At 40.4% G+C, this 16490-nt stretch overlaps 1 protein-coding gene across 4 annotated transcripts in view; it reads left to right on the forward strand.

Moving 5' to 3' along the window:
- The window catches only part of MGAT1 (alpha-1,3-mannosyl-glycoprotein 2-beta-N-acetylglucosaminyltransferase), a 40005-nt gene continuing 23515 nt past the window's right edge, over nt 1-16490 (forward strand). Inside the window, exons 1-2 of one of the 4 annotated variants that reach the window (XM_063291348.1) lie at nt 1-88; nt 903-1424. The gene's annotated coding sequence lies outside the window, so the exon portion shown is untranslated. Of the gene's footprint in view, nt 89-227; nt 1425-8227; nt 8352-9750; nt 9834-16490 lie in introns of those variants that run through there. The other 3 variants (XM_063291346.1, XM_063291345.1, XM_063291350.1) reach the window with 3 other exon arrangements.

Raw genomic sequence — 16490 nt, forward strand, 5'->3', positions numbered from 1 at the left:
GCCGGTTGCCATGGGTTCGCTTCCGGCGCTGCCAGGCGGAAGTGGCTGGTATTCTGGTGCTGGTTGGTGTCAGGCGTCGTTGCCCTCGGTCAGTGTAAGCGAGGGGGGAGGACGGAGCGGGCGGCGGCCCCGTTTCTCCTGCCCGCTCGCGGGAGGGAGGGAAACGGCTCCCAGAGGGACAGCACGGCCGAGGCAGTTTGGGGGAGGAACCTGGAGGGGGCGCGGGGCTGGGGGATCGCCGGAAGCCAGCTCAGCTCCTCTCCACATAATTACTGTCTTACTCAATAAAACCTGTGGCGGGGGAAGGAAGAGGCCCCCAGCATCGCTGAGGGGAGCAGGGCCGAGACAGCGTATGAACAGGCCCCGACGTTCAGTTTTCAAAGGGAACGAGTGAGGAGAACTCCCAAAGATGGGTGTATTTGTATAAACAACCGCAGTATTAGTAACAGAAGAACATGAGCCGCTACCTAATACTCGGCCAGAGTATTGGTTTATTTAGGCCAGTATCTGCCTTGCTGATTGGCAGCTGAAATATCAGTGGGGATATCTCCCAAATTGGTATTTGGGTATAAATGGTGTGTGTGTGTGTATGAGTAGTAAATGCATGTGCATCCCTATATGAGGAAGAAAGCGTGGGCCCTGTTCCTTCTTACCTTAAGACTGGAAGTGGGATGGTTGAGAAACTCTGGCTTCCGTTTTTGGGTCATGAGAATGTTTTCTTTGCGGCACCTAAATTTTTAGATTAGAACTCAGGTGAAACAGCAAAGAAACATTGATAAAGGGGAAGCTTGAAGAGCTCTCCCAACTATACTCCTGGAATTCACAATACTGGTCAAACTATGTGGCAGTAACACATCCCAAGTCCAGAAATGTTTTCTAACGCAGATTTGTGTGTGATGCAGGGCATGTTGGCTGAGGCTGGAACAACTGGAAGGAGACCCTGTGCGGATAGTTTAAATCCAGAAAAACTGTGTTTGTTTGAGTTTGCCTTTGAGAACTGCTCCATGGACAGATGTGGCTTTAAGTTTGAGGACATGATCTGAGGAGACACCCAGGATATGATAATGGGACATTGTGGCTTGTGCACTCAGCAGTATTTCCACTGTAGAATGGACATCTACTTTATGAGATGGAAAATTCTGTAAGAACCTTAAAGACTTGAGGGGAATTACCTTGGGATCAGAAAACCAAGCCACGATCTCTGCAGTAGTGGCAGGGATTACAGGAATACTTTTTCATTCTTCCAGCACAAGAAGATCTCTCTAGGCAGTTAAAGAAACATCACTCATTTTGGTTTAATCCATTTGCACGGATTCTTCAGGAAGCCGTTTTGAAGGGGGAGGGGGGTGCCAAGAGACCCCCCTCCCCCAAGAGAGGATCTTAGACTGGCCATCCTACATCTGTCCAACAATGATGTTTACCAGGTGAGATTTATTATTGTGGAATGTGATTGGGTATAATCCATTGAGATGTTTCATTTATGACACACTGGAAGAGGGTTGTTGTGGGTTTTTTTTGTTTTTTTTTGGCATGTCAGTGTTCTAGTCCATTTTCTGCATGTTGAGTATGATGATTTTAAGTTTCTAGTCCTAGGAGCAGCATCTCTTAAAAGCTGACTTCTTCCTAAACTCCTGATTATTCTCCTTAGATATCCTTTTGTGTCTAATTCTCTCCTAGTCTATAAGATAAGGTAAGTTGATTGGTGTTTGTTTGGCTTTCATTTATTTATTCTTGGGCAATGTTTCACTTCAGCTTGGTGTTCACACTTCTTTAAATATTTGAAGTTTCTTGTAAAAGGCAGGATGTGAGGTGTTTTTTTTTACTGATGGACATTAATGATGAACACTTGAACATTTGCATGTAGAACTTGGGCCTCCAGAGGACAGCAATAATTACTGTAGGAACAGATTTTATGCTCTTTATAGAGTGAATGTGAGTTCTTGAAGAAATGCACACCTTACCCCAATACAAATGATTATTATAAAATCTGGCATGATTCAGAGCGTAAGAACAGGATGAGCAAACACGTTTTTACATCACAGTTTCATAAGGGGGCTTGAGGGGAATCCAGGAATTAGGGCTGTATTGGTCTGTAGGGCAAATACAGGGCATATATAAACTTTTTGGGGCACGCCAATAACATATAAGATGGTTACATTGGATGTGATTTGCACTTATTAGTCCATGTGGCTTCATTTAGGATGATAATGAGACATAATTCTTTCAGAAGTACTTTCAGAACCAATACAGCCCTAATTCCTGGATTCCTCTCAAGTCCCCGTATGAAACTGTAGTGTAAAAATGTGATTGCTCCTGCTCTTCTTATGCTCTGAATCGTGTTTCAGAAGAGCCAGTAATTCTAGGAGAGCTGAATGTGCATTTCCTCAAATCATTCTCAGTCCTAAATTGGCCAGTTATTTTGAATTGGAGTGGGGAGATGCATGATAAGCTAATTATGCAGCATGACTCCAGACAACTCTGGGCAGTTTACAGTATAACAATAAAATACAATGTGAATAATAAAAACCATAAAGAGCAAGAAAAGTAAGAGCAAGAAAAATGCTCTAAATATTTTATTTATTTATCAAATTTGTCACTGCCCATCTCCTCCCACCAGAGGGACTCTGGGCGGTTTACAACAAAAGTAGTCAATTTAAAACAATACATATAAAAACAATAAGATATATAAAAATATACACAGCATTAATAAATAACTATAAAAATAACAGTAAAAATGAAGTCCAAGTGGGAAGATCTAACATAGACCATGTATGTGAGGAGTGCCCTAGGTGCCAGCCACCCCAAGCGGAGCTACTCCCTTCTCTGCCCCCAGCAAGATGGCAGAGCCAAGTCTTCAGGTTACTCTGGAAGGCCAGGAGCGATGGGGCTAACCTCACCTCCAGGGACAGCATGTTCCACAGGGCAGGAGCTACTGCAGAGAAGGCCCGCTTCCTGGACCCCGTCAAACGGAATTCTCTTACAGATGGGGTCCATAACATGCCCTCTCTACATGATTGGGTGGAATGGGCTGATGTAATGGGGAAGAGGCAGTCCCTCAGGTAACCTGGCCCCATGCCATGTAGTGCTTTAAAGGTAATACCCAACACCTTGAATTGGACCTGGAAGCAGACTGGGACCCAGTGCAGCTTGCGCACTAGAGGTGTTATATGTGCCGATCTAGGGGCACCAAGCAGAGCCTGCGCGGCTGCATTCTCAACCAGCTGCAGCTTCCAGATGCTCTTCAAGGGTAGCCCCATGTAGAGCGCATTGCAATAGTCTATGTGGGAGATAACAAGGGCATGAGTGACTGTTTGAAGGGCCTCCCGATCCAGGAAGGGGCATAACTGGCGCAGAACACGAAGCTGCGCAAAGGCCCTCCTGGCCACGGCTGCCACCTGCTCTTTGAGCAGGAGCTGTGAGTCCAGGAGTACCCCCAGATTACGCACCGGGTCTGTCTGGGGCAGTGCAACCCCATCCAGAACCAAAGATGACTAAGTCCCGGATACGGAAGAGCCAATAACCCACAGCCACTGGGTCTTACCAGGGTTCAGCTGAAGCCTGTTGTTCCCCATCCAGACTAAATATTCTGGATGTGCAACAATAAAAGAGGCTGTATGGTTTTGTTTCATCCGGTAGTGCAGGAAAATGATAAATTGTGTCAGACCACTTAGCGAGCTAGACAAGGAACTGCAATAGACCTCCAAGGCACCAAAGCTCTGCTAAGTAGTTATTGTAGTATAACATTATTTACGTTAATGAAGCATTACCAAAGGATTCCAGGGACTTGTGTATCAAATGCAAGCCCAATTTATAATGAAATCAAGGTTCAAGTTCCTGTGCCTCTTTCTCCCACATGTCCCAAGTAATGGGCTAGAAGCCAGTTCCCTTTGGTTAGGAGGGACAGTTTCTACCTGTCTCAAGTTCTGGTAATGGTCTGACCTGGTATCAGGCTGTTTGCTTTTAACCATGTGAGAATCTGCTCTTACAAATCATCTACTTCAGTAGAACTGATCAATTGATATACAGTAGTAATTAATTTGAGTAATCTCAAATGTGCAGCCTCTGTCCTTAAATACACTGTACTGTATGTCTGTCTATTCAGCTATACAGTATATGCTCTGTAACTTGCAGGTTGGTTGTTGACCAACAAAGCAGGGATGCTGAATTTACTTCAGTGATAATTGGTTGGGCTGGGTCCCCTGAGAGGTTTCAGCCATCCTCTCAATGAGTATATTTACCAGGTGCTTATTGTGAATACTGGATTCTGCCTCTCCCTGGCTCTGCTTCTATTTATATAATCACATAGAGTAAGAATTCCTTGTTATGTTGTTCTTTTAAACTGCTTCAGTTTAAATAAACTAGAAAGGAAGAAAGCATTTTACATTGGACTGGTATCTCATTATCTTCCCATCCTTGCCTCTTAACTATTCCGTTGGGATTGATGGTCCAGCTTTATCTCTTGCTAGTTTTTTTTTTTTTTAATATTGACTTCTTCACATATAGGGACATAAAAGCTTGTGGAGAAATCATATGTGATCTTTTAATTTTTTTATTGATATTTTTTAAAGAAAGCAAGCAAAAGGAGAAAGGAAAAAAATTGGTACAGAATAAGTGGACAAAGGAATGATTAATACAGTGCTCAGTATATTTTTGATTAGAAATCGACCATAAAAATATTAAATTACATTTAAGTACATTACATTATTTTAACAATGTAAGAAGGAATTTCAGTCTCTTGAGTTAAGGACCAAAATCTCCACTATTCGTTGTTTAAGAATACAAAAAAAAAAAAGAAAAACTACTAAAAAGATTAAAGATAAATATTAGTTTCTAACTGTCCCTTTGTCATTCTCTGCCTAATGTACAATATTTGTAGACATTTAAATTTTTTTGTGTTGTTGAAATCGGTCAGTTCTTTTTCTCCTTAAAAACTGTACTCTAGATACGTAGATTTGACTTGCTGCGTAATATGTAGTATGCATGAGAGCCAGTCTTCCTTAAATTTGGTTAAACTTACATTTGTTGCTGCCATAAGTATGTATTTTAGTAAATGGTGATTTTTATTTTTGTTTATATGTTTTGGAATTATGCCTAGTAGGAAGAAATGTGGTTTCATTTCAGATCTGATTTCTAAAATTCTCTAAATAGTGCTGTGTATTTTTTTCCAGTAGTTAGGTATTTTTACACGTCTACCACATCTGATAAAATGTTCCTTTGGTCTCATGGCATTTCCAACATTTATTACTATATGATTTGTCAGTCTTGGCAACTATTGACCGAGATGTATACCACCTATAAAACATTTTGTACCAGTTTCCTCTTAACTTATAACTTGGAGTGTATTTTATACAGGTATTGCATATTCTCCCCATTGTTGTGTTGTGACTGTTTCTTTAAAGTTTAAAACACTTTATCGTACAGATTTTTATTTGTTCTGTCTCCATGTCATACGGTATCTGAGTAACAGGTCTGTCTGACTGTCTGTCTGTCCCAGTAGGTGGTCTTGATTCTGTATGAACATTTCAAATTCAGTCTTATTTCTTAGAAGCCCTCCCTCATTTTTGAGGTCAGTTTTACTCTTCCAGAATAAAATGAAGAAAGCATGTGTGACCTTAAAAATTCTACCCCATGGTTAGTCTGTTCAGTATGAGGGAATATAACTCCTTCCCTTGCATGCAATTGGGATTAACTGTTTTGGCTCAGATATGAGGCACACTGTGGATGGATCCAGGAGAAGCTTGTGTCTCAGTGACTTGTGTTCAAGGAGGCCTCTTTTACTGTCAGAGCTGCAACTTTTAAAGGAAAAAAAAAATCTCTCTCTGTTTTGCTCAGTCTGCCTGATCAGTCCAGTTCTTCCCTTCATCCATGTTTGCTAAATAATTATTTATGGTTTGATAAGAGTGTCTGCATTCCACAGTGACACTGCTGCTCTAGGAAGAAGTCACTATGCATTATAAGTAAATAAACATTATGATCTAGTAGGGCCACAACAAAAATCTTAACAGCCTTTATAAGAATAGTACTATTAGCTTGCTGGATTGGCCCAAGGTCTGTTACCAAATAGACCCTAGGAGGCCACAAACAAAAATATGAAGATAGTTCTCCCCAATCGGTACCCTTCTTCCCAACAACTAGTGGTCAGAGTTATGCTGCACCCATATGTGATAATTCCATTTAGTTATCAGACTTAACCATTAGTAATGTCTATTAATGAGAGCCAGTTTGGTCCAGTGGTTAAGGCACCAGGCTAGAAACCAGGAGACCGAGAGTTCTAGTCCCGCCTTAGGCATGAAAGCCGGCTGGGTGACCTTGGGCCAGTCACTTTCGCTCAGCCCAATTCATTGCAATTGTAGACTAGCCTCCTCGTGGTGCACCCCGGGCAACGTGACTTGTCACAGCTAAATAATCTATGCATCTGGCTGCTGGACTTCAAGGATTTCCCAGCAAGAAAAGCAGCATGAACTGCTATGCCATACGATTAAAAAAAAAAAAGTCTATTAATAAAGTGGCTTGGCCTTAAAAAAAAACTAATATAAAGTTCCCTTGATTTTGACTGTTGTGATGAGCCATGAGGTGTTGTGGTTTATTGAACAAGCTTGATTTAATCTACTGTGTAAATAATGGCCATTATACACTCTCTGAAGCTATGAGATTTAGAGTTCAGCATAGGCTAACCCGAATTCAGGGTTCAAGGAATGCCTGCATGTTCTAGAGAAGAAATAATTTCATTAGCATTAATTATTGAAAGCCATTTCGTTGAGGTTGTATGGCTTGGCAGAATGTACTGAAGAAACATTGCCAAGCTGAGAGATTTTTGCAAAGCTAGAAACCTTGACTGGTTATGTTGTGGTTCTATGATCAGCATTTGATTACTGTAAAGTAACATATGATTAAAATCTAAATCAGTGTTTTTCAAACTTGGCAACTTTAAGACGTGTGGACTTCACAACTCCCAGAATTCCCTAGCCAGCTATGGCTGGGGAATTCTGGGAGTTGTGAAGTCCACACGTCTTAAAGTTGCCAAGTTTGAAAAACACTCATCTAAATGTTTAAAGGATTGTAATGCTGTGTAATACAGCTTCATGTTTTTGCTCAACCAGACCTTTTTCTTGTCTAGCCTTGGTGCAAACACTTTCCCTCAGCACAATTAACTGGCAGAATTGTAATAAGTATGAAGGTGAAAGGTCCCCTGCGCAAGCACAGGGTCATGTCTGACCCTTCAGGGGGACGCCGCTTTCCCGACGTTTTCTTGGCAGACTGTATCGGGGTGGTTTGCCATTGCCTTCCCCAGTCATCACGTAATAAGTATAGGAGAAGGAAAATACCCTTTTTTGGGAGTTCAGGAATAACAATAAATATAAAGGCTGCTCCTTACCACAAGTGCTTTTGCCTGTGATAGTCCTGTCTTCTAGGGCAGTGTTTCTCAACCTTAGCAATTTTAAGATATCTGGACTTCAACTCCCATAAGTTGCCACGGTTGAGAAACACTGCTCTAGGGCCATGACTTGTGTTACCTTTTGCTTTAAAAATGACTGCACAGTATTTCTGTCACTGAGAAGAGGCAAACTCCGCCTTTTCCCTTCTTCACCTTTCAAAGGGGATTTAAAAAGAAGAAAGAAAGAGCAGAGCAGGTCATTATGCATACTGTAAAATACTTCCTCTGCTAGGTAGTGATCTGTTTCTCTCTGCCTTCTTAAAGTGACAGTAGCCATGCAAACAAAGACTTGTGACACTTTAGCAACTACGAAATACATTACCTTGGTGTCATGCGTTATATATTGTGGTTTGTGTTTTAATCCTTATACACTGCCTGGAGTCACCAATGTGAGAGGGGTGGCCACATAAACCTTCTAAATAAAATAAAAATAAAAATAAATAAATCACACAAACTTTTGTGGGATATATCTATTTCATCAGATGGATTGAATTTTAGGTGTATTGGAGTATAATATATCTCCTGTATCTTCTGAGAGAGGGGACAAATTGAAAACAACTAAGGTTATAGAGAAATGCAGAAGGTGCAGGCATTACAGCTACCTTCTTGATAGTGATTGATAACCAAATTGTTAATGGCTGTTGCAGAGATTCTCCTGCTTTGACCACAGAGTGAATTCAGTTAATGTTATCGTTCTTTGTGCACATCCTGCCCATGAAGTGGTTTGGTGCGATGAAAGAACAAAGTTGGCCTGTATTTTACACATTCTCATTTGTCTCCTCACATCTGCAGGACGAACACATAAACACGCTTCACAAAATTTTGCTAATCGCTTTCCTGATCCTCAATTAATAAGAGGCAGAAGGGTATGCTGCTGTCCAGTGCATTTGCAATCCCAGTGCAAAGTATTTCCTGTGTGAGTACTGTGTTTTACCTCCTTTTTACTTCAGTACAGTGTTGCACTAAACACAACAAACACAGATCCTGACCAGCTGGAATGTTCTGGCGTTGCCTCGCCCCCTATTGACAACCAACCAATTTAATAACATTCTGTCTGGTTGGCCCACTAAAGCTGTACCACTGCGTCTGGTTGTATATTTTTCCACACTGTGTTCTTGACACTGTTCTCGTTTCTGTTTTGAGTTGCCAGTAGGAAAAGCTGGGTCATATAGCTTAATTGGGGAAAGCAGCAGAACTCTGGCAAGAGTGTTGTTGGCAATTGGTGACAGATCTTAAAAGAAGGATGTTAGGATAGAAGAGTTTTACATGATGAATGCTGGCTGTTCTGTGGTTGAGCAGCATGGAGACCTTGACATTCTGTGGCCATTGCTAACAAATGATCCAATCCAGAAAGAATTCCACTCTCCTGTGGGCATGTTACATGGGATATTTAACAAAATTTGGAAGATTGATCAGCACTGTAAGAAAGGTAGAATTGGGTGGGCAGTAATTAATTTTGAGGGGTGGTATTTTTTAAGTATCACATTCTCATGAAAAACTTTAAGGGCTTCTAAAGTTCATGAGAAAGGCATACTGTATCATTTGTAGTCATAACACCCTGACCTGTTTTCAGCAGATAAAGCTGTCTAGAAACTTTTGCCAGTGAACTGAAATAGAATTGGAAGATTTTGGCATTGTAATTTTTCAATGCTTCCGTTCTTGGTAGTGTAAACTTTACTCTGGGGGAAAATAACTCAAATATATAGTTAAGAAATACTGTTCACAGCTAGACAAAGCATCACATATTTTCTCAGCCTCACTAGCATGCATAGTCGAGAAGTAGTTGCGATAGTTTGCCACGTTGCATGAATCACCATATGCAAGAATTTTGTTATCCAGTTTATAATGATGGTTATGAACAAAAGACATACAGTGTTAATTGTTTCAATTAAATTTTAAGATAAAAAGAAAAAAGCTAATAAGAAATGGAAAAAAGTACTGTAAAGTAAGAAAGCAAAATAGAAAAAAGAACAATACAGTGTTAATTGTTTTGTAGAACTACTTCTGAATAGAATGTTCCAAATGCGAACTATCACCCTTTTAGCATTTGTGTCCTTCAGTAAATTGCAGATTTTGTACCAAAAGCATTTGTCAATGGCTTTCGTAGCATCACAGTTCATTTATGTTTATGGTCATAAGGTTTTCTTTCATTTTTGCCAGTGGCGCTAAAATGAGTAAGACAAGCAACCAATTTCTCTTGATTCCTTTTACAAATGTCTTGGAACATGAGATTCTATTATTCTTATTGCCTCCATAATTACGTAATTTATCAAAGTGACATATTTCACATATCCTCTAATTTTTCCCCACAGCAACAGCCCAGTGAGGTCCACAGTGAACTTCTGTGGCTGAGAGATGTGTTTGAACTAGGCTACCAACTTGAAATGGTTGCTAACAGGTCAGCAGTTCTGACATCAGTCCTAAAAAAAGAAAGTCAGTGCTTTATTTTTTAATTATATTTAGGCCCAGAAACCCTTTCACTCTTACCCCATCCTCCCCATTTTTATACCATTTTTTTTGCTTCCATTGTTTATACAGGTAATCCTCATTTAATGTCCACTTGTTCAGCAACCACTCAAAGTTACGATGGCGCTGAACGAGGGGTACTTACGACAGGTCTTCGTAGTTGTGGCTGTCACAGCGTCCCTGTGTTCATGTGATCATGATTCGGCTGCTCAGTGACTGGCTCACAATTACGACATCACAGTGTTCTACAGTCACGTGATCACCATTTACGACCTTTACTGCTGGCTTCCAATAAGCAAAGTCAACGGGGAAGCTGGCAGGAAGTTGCAAATGGCGATCATGTGACTACGGGACGCTGTGACCGCACAAGATTCGCCTAATGACAGCAACTGTGACTGCCAGAACTGCCATCATAAGTCGGCACAGTTGTGTGACATTGCACCTTACAACCGCATCGCTCAGCAATGGAATTCCCAGTCCCAATAACATTGGTAAGCAAGGACTACCTGTGTCCCCTAGAAAATAGTCAGTCATGAGATGACTTGAATAGCATGAGCCTGCTGTGTCCTCTCCCTCCCATAAGCAGAAGTGGAAGAAGAAGAAAAGGGTGAAATCCCAAATAAATGTTCACATTAGTCATTTCCTTTGAATTTGCAGCCACGCATTATCATATGGTACCCTGCTCATGTGTGTGTATGTTATGTGCACGGGGAACCATAGTGGGAGAAATGCATATAGAGATATTAAGTGGCATTGGGTGGAAGAGGACGAATCAAGAAGCAGCACACTTCTAGTTGTCAGTCATGAGGTTTTAATGAGTTAACAGATCGATGGAATTATTGAGACTTGTATATAAATAAAAAGCCTGTGTTTCATTGCAGTCTTATTTTGATTTTTTTTTCTGTTCAAGTTAAATAATTCTGACCTACATCAAGCTTACATATGTAAATAAGTAGGAAGTGTGTATATACACAGGTGTATCCTAAGTTGAATGTAAGCATTTTTGATCTGCGATTTAAAAAAAACAACTAAATATCTCAATCTGAGGTATAACAAGTAAGCTTTTTGATAGATTTCTGTAATGTCTTTTTTCGTGTCCCATCTTCTGAAGATGCATGTGATCATAATGCCACATTAATTTTTATTTATTATATTTATATAGCCGCCCACCTCACATAAAAGTGACACATCAGGCTATAGTGGTGATACTCAGTTGTTTCTTGAAGAGTTGAATTGCATACCTACATTAAATGCTATTAAAGGGCTTCAGGGATTTTCTGAATTTTTGGAAGTATATATAAATTTGGAACACATGGCACCAGGGGATGTCTCCTACCGGTTATGTTTCTGTTTAAAAATATGAGCATTTAGTGCTTGAGCCTAGATCAAGAGAGTACAGCGTGTCTCATTAAAACCAAAGTTTGAGATTACTGAGTTCATGTCTAGAGAAGTTGATGCAGCAGTTACTTAATGCATTTGATAGGTTGTGTAATTTATCTTTGTTACACACTTTTGCAAGAATGCATGAGTTGTGAGATCTTTTCTGTGAAAAGATCCCATTTCTCCCAGAAAGGCAGACTGTTACCCCATGACAGGTAAGCTGAACTGAATTGGATATGACCCTCAAGCACATGAAAATGCTGCTTGGATTGTCACATACAGGTTTTAAAATGCAAGTTAAGTTGTATAGTAGATGAAATCCTAGGATATACTTCCCAAATAACACGTTAACTTTGTGCACAATGAAATAGAGTGAAACCTTTTGGAAACCTCAGTTTCCAAAAAATAAAATAAAATGAGGATTCTCATGTTTGAAATGTTGGCATTGGGGTTTGAACAATAAATACAGTGACTTCATCCCATGTTCAGTTCAAATGACATACCTTTTTTACATTCCATACATTTTAAAGCATTTAATGTACAAAAGAGAATTAGGCCTACTTTTTTAAAACAATGCTGGTGTGGTATTTAATTTTTCTCCCAGCACAGCGGCATGCTGCTACAAACTGCAATGTTGTTTCTACGTATTTCATTATCCATTACTTAAAATAACAAAACATCACAAAATAACATTTATTGTAAACTTTCTTGAAGCTTAAAGTAGACAGTATTTTGAAGATTGTTGGCAAAATGCCTCGTTGCTTCAAAGACTACCATTAGTGTTGGATCAATTTTTTTTCAGTAGTGCGCCGGTAATGCTCCTAAAAAGGGTACAGCGTACATCAAGAAACCAAATCAAATTGACTTTCCAATTGATTCACAAAAGTTACTAGCCCATTAATATTTTTACTAGCATTCTTTTGGGATCTTGGCAGCTGAACTGGATTCTGAAAGCCACTGCTTTTTTATTTTAGATTTTTTATCCCACCTTTATTATTTTTATAAATAACTCAAGGCAGTGAACACACCTAATAGTCCTTCCTCCTCCTATTTTCCCCTCAACAACAACCCTGTGAGGTGAGTTGGGCTGAGAGAGAGGGACTGGGCTGAGAGAGAGGGACTGGCCCAAGGTCACCCAGCTGGTTTCATGCCGAAGGCAGGACTAGAACTCACAGCCTCCTAGTTTCTAGCCTGCTCTTTATGCAAAATCACCTTTGTTTCCCCATCTGGAAACAATTCTTTTTCATCACTATCAACTGAAGTGACTTGCCTACAAAATTTAGTAAAGATATCTTCAGAAGTTTGTTAAGTGCATATGTGTGCATCAATCTGTTAAGATACCAAGAAGTTTGCTGTCATGCGGTAGGAAAGATTTTCACTAAAAAAGGGAAATGTTAAATTGGAAATGACACGTTGAATCTCGCTGATCCAAAATAAAATTGTTTAAATACCTCAAATGCTTGAAATGAGAGTAGACGTGCTAAAAGGAGCGCATTATCTCAACAGGTGTCTGTCCACAATGACATGGCAACTTTCAGATTTGAACAGTTTGAGGGCCCGTTATAGTAGTTGGGCTGAAACTAAAACAGGCACGTTTGCCTATCGACCTGTAGTGCAGGAAATGCTTATGTGTTCTGTTTAGTATTATCTGCTCATTTTCTAGACCAATGTGCTGCCCTTAAGAGAATGTATAAACAGAAAGATAGCAGACACTTGACTTACTTCATTAATGTATTTTTAGCTTTATCCAGTTGTAAATGTTGGCTGGTGTCCCCAGAGTGGCACATATAAACAGAACGTCTGAGTGTGTTCCACTTGGTCAGGCTTAGTTTCGTTAGCCTCAGAATTATTCATGAACTGGAAGAGGCAATATATCCCGAGGCCACCAACCGTGTCTCATAGCGGAAGTACCTAGTCCATAAAAATGGTTAAAAAACAGATGTGGCCTGAAAGAAAACGTGATACCCATCCTCCTCTCAAATGATCTGTTTTGTTAAACTTTATGAATGTTGCCCTTAGGTATGGCAATAAGCCTGTTTCAGATGTTTGATCTCTTGTGCCATGTTCACAGCATATAATTGCTATTGTCGGACACAAGATGTCCCAGAGTAGACGGGTGTCGGTGCCTTGTATGCTTAGGGATTTGTCAGCAGTTTCTTTAAAGAAGTGGGGAAAGGTGGGAAAACAAGACAGTGAATGGCACAAACATCATGTAGTTCTGAACTCAGAATAACAGAGAGGAGAAGCTATCTGGTCGGTTGGATTTCACCCATCTAAGAAGGCAGCCCAGCAAGTTTTCTTCTTTTGTGCCTGTTTTCCCAATTTAGTGTTATCATCTTGGGCAGCTTTATTGACTACTCTTGAAAAAGAATCAATATTCTTCTGAAATCTTAAAGGTTACCAGATTCATTGTGTCATGAACTAGACCCCTTTTCGGGAGGGGCAAAGACCATTGTCTCTGGTTACAGTAATTGTCATTGGAAGAAGGGAAGGGAAGGGGTCAGTCTGGTCTAATGGTTAAGGCACCAGGCTAGAGACGGTGAGTTCTAGTCCCGCCTTAGGCATGAAAGACGGCTGGGTGACCTTGGGCCAGTCCCTCTCTTTCATTCCAACTCACCTCACAGGGTGGTTGTGATGAAAATAGGAGGAGGAAGGAGAATTAGGGATTGATTGATTGATTGGTCCTCCTATAAAGTCGGGATTTTAAAAAATCTAAAAAAAATTGGATGGAAAGGCTCTGAACTTGAAGGGATGTTCACTGTAACATTCATGTAGGGCAGTTAAACATGATGACTATTCATAATAACAGAATAATCAAAAGGGAACGCTCGTGATTCTGGGTCAGCATACGCTGCAGTCTTCTGTAATGATTTTACCCAAGTAAATTTACGGAGTTGTCACAGATAAATTGTGGGAGTTTTCCTAGTTTCTGGATTTGTTACTGATGCCAAGTAACCGCGATTTAAAAGTTCAAAGCTAGGACAGAGCTTTTTTCTCCCTCCACGTAGCATTCAAGCATCTCCCTATTTGTTTCAGTTAAAACTGGACTGAATTTGGCACTTGCTTAAAACGAACGAACATGCATATTCATGGTGATGGTCTCTACAGCCCAAAGCCAGTCACACACAGTTTGGCTTAAAAGCTGACAGGTGTACCAACTGAGTGACCAGAAAGCTTCCGGAATCAAAAGTGTGATCTTCAAGTGGCTCTGCTATCCAACAACCTTTTTTCCCTAGTGCTAGAAACTCCGATCTGTTCTTTTCTGCTTTTTGTGTCGTGTCTTCAAGAAAGTGGTGTTTGTTTTTTCCACTCAGCAGACAAGCTAGGCTGCTTGAGGAATGCAGGAAGACCGTTCTTTGAGCACATTCTGCTTTGCTTCCCCATATCCTCTTCTTTATACGGAAATGATTCTAGGTTTGTGGAAATACTTCACACTTGATTGTTTTAGACTTAATTCTCCCAGACCTGACAGCTGGGAGTCACAGGTAGGAAAGTGAACACTGTGCAGGAATAAGCTGGACAAGAAGATCTCCTCCTGAGGTTTCAAGGGAAGACATGTATTTGTACACCTTTGTACAAGTTTGACTTCACTGTTGACTGCATAACTCTGTGAAATTGTAAGTTGGTCCACTGATAGTCTTTTTATTTCCACCTTTCCATAAGGATTTGGGCCATCTCCCTCCCTGTTACTATTTTTAAGCAATTTGGGATACAGGTGGTCTTCACTTACTGGCCATTCGTTCAGCGATCGTTCGAAGTTATGAGGGCGCTTAATATGGAGACTTACAACCAGTCCTCAAAACTGCAGCCATTACATCATCCCCATGGTCACATTGTGATTCGGGCACTTGGCAAGTGGCGTGCATTTATGACGGTCGCAGTGTCCCAGTCATGTGATTGCCATTTGCAACCTTCACAGCCAGCTTCTGACAAGCAAAGTCATTGGGGAAGCCAGCAGGAAGTCACCAGTCACAGTCACATGATGTCATACTTAACCACAGGTGATTCGCTTAACGACCGTAGCCAGAACTGATGAACTGCTGTTGTAAGTCTGGTGCAGTCACATGATTTTTCACTTTACAACCACATCGCTTAGCGATGGAGTTGCCAATCCCTATTTGGGTTGCTAAGTGAGGACTACCTCTAATTGAAGAATATGCTGCCCCTGAATGGTGGCACATTAAGTTGATTATAATTTGTTATTGTTATTTTCTACCAATTTTAACACTGTTAAATAAGCTGCTCAGAGTCTTCAGAAATGAAGCAGCGTATAAGCTGAAGTAATAAATAAAACACCATAAGCACTAAAAAATACAGATAAAACAAGCTGTTATAATTAAGATAAGCAAAAAAGTAAGTTAGACTTACCTGTAAAATATACTTCAGCACACATCCTCTTAGAAGTTTACATGAATAAAAATGTTTTCCCCAGCTACTAGAAGAAGAATTAAGCTAGTCCTGCTTCCCTTTATATGGACTTCCAGAATTTGGAGTAGCTGCCAAGAAGGCCCATTTCAAGTCCATTTAAAATGTGCTATCACTGTTCGCAAGCAAGCAAGGAGGTCTTCTGATGCAGATTCTTAAAATCCGAGCAAGCTCAAAGAATGCAACTGTGGTTTCTCAGTCTGAAGTGATAGAGTGTCCGGCTTTATGAATCATAATTAGCACACTGAATATTCTTCAGAACCCAACTAGTAGTGGAACTGGGTTTAGAATTGAATATGCTCTCCATAATTTGCACTAGTCACTACTGTGTCTGCAGGACTGTGAATCAACTGCAGTTTCGACACACTTCTCAAAAGCAGCTACATACTATGTGTGTTACAGTAGAAACAGCCAAGGCATCGTGGGTATTGTGCAGGCACATCTAGGTGTGCTATCCAGAAAATTATTTTCATGAAGGATTGACTCCTTTGGGCAAATTTGAGTGTGGAATCAAGGTATTATTCTGTTATATCGATAAGCCAGAAGACAGAGGATTGGAATTTCCTCTTGCCATCAACGTTTGTCGATCACGTGCATTGAATCTGGAGATTTTAATATTGGTGACTGAGCTCGGTGTGGGTTTCTCATTGCTGTCTTTGTTCAGACATGAAAGTTTGTGGAGTGCTTCTTTTATAAGTGCCTTCATTTTAGAGCTGTAAGACCATTGCCTTCTAGACTTGTGGAGCAGGCACAATCCAAGTATCAGGAAAGTACTTGACACAGT

This window comes from Candoia aspera, chromosome 2, assembly GCF_035149785.1.
Source record: "Candoia aspera isolate rCanAsp1 chromosome 2, rCanAsp1.hap2, whole genome shotgun sequence".
NCBI lineage: Eukaryota > Metazoa > Chordata > Lepidosauria > Squamata > Boidae > Candoia > Candoia aspera.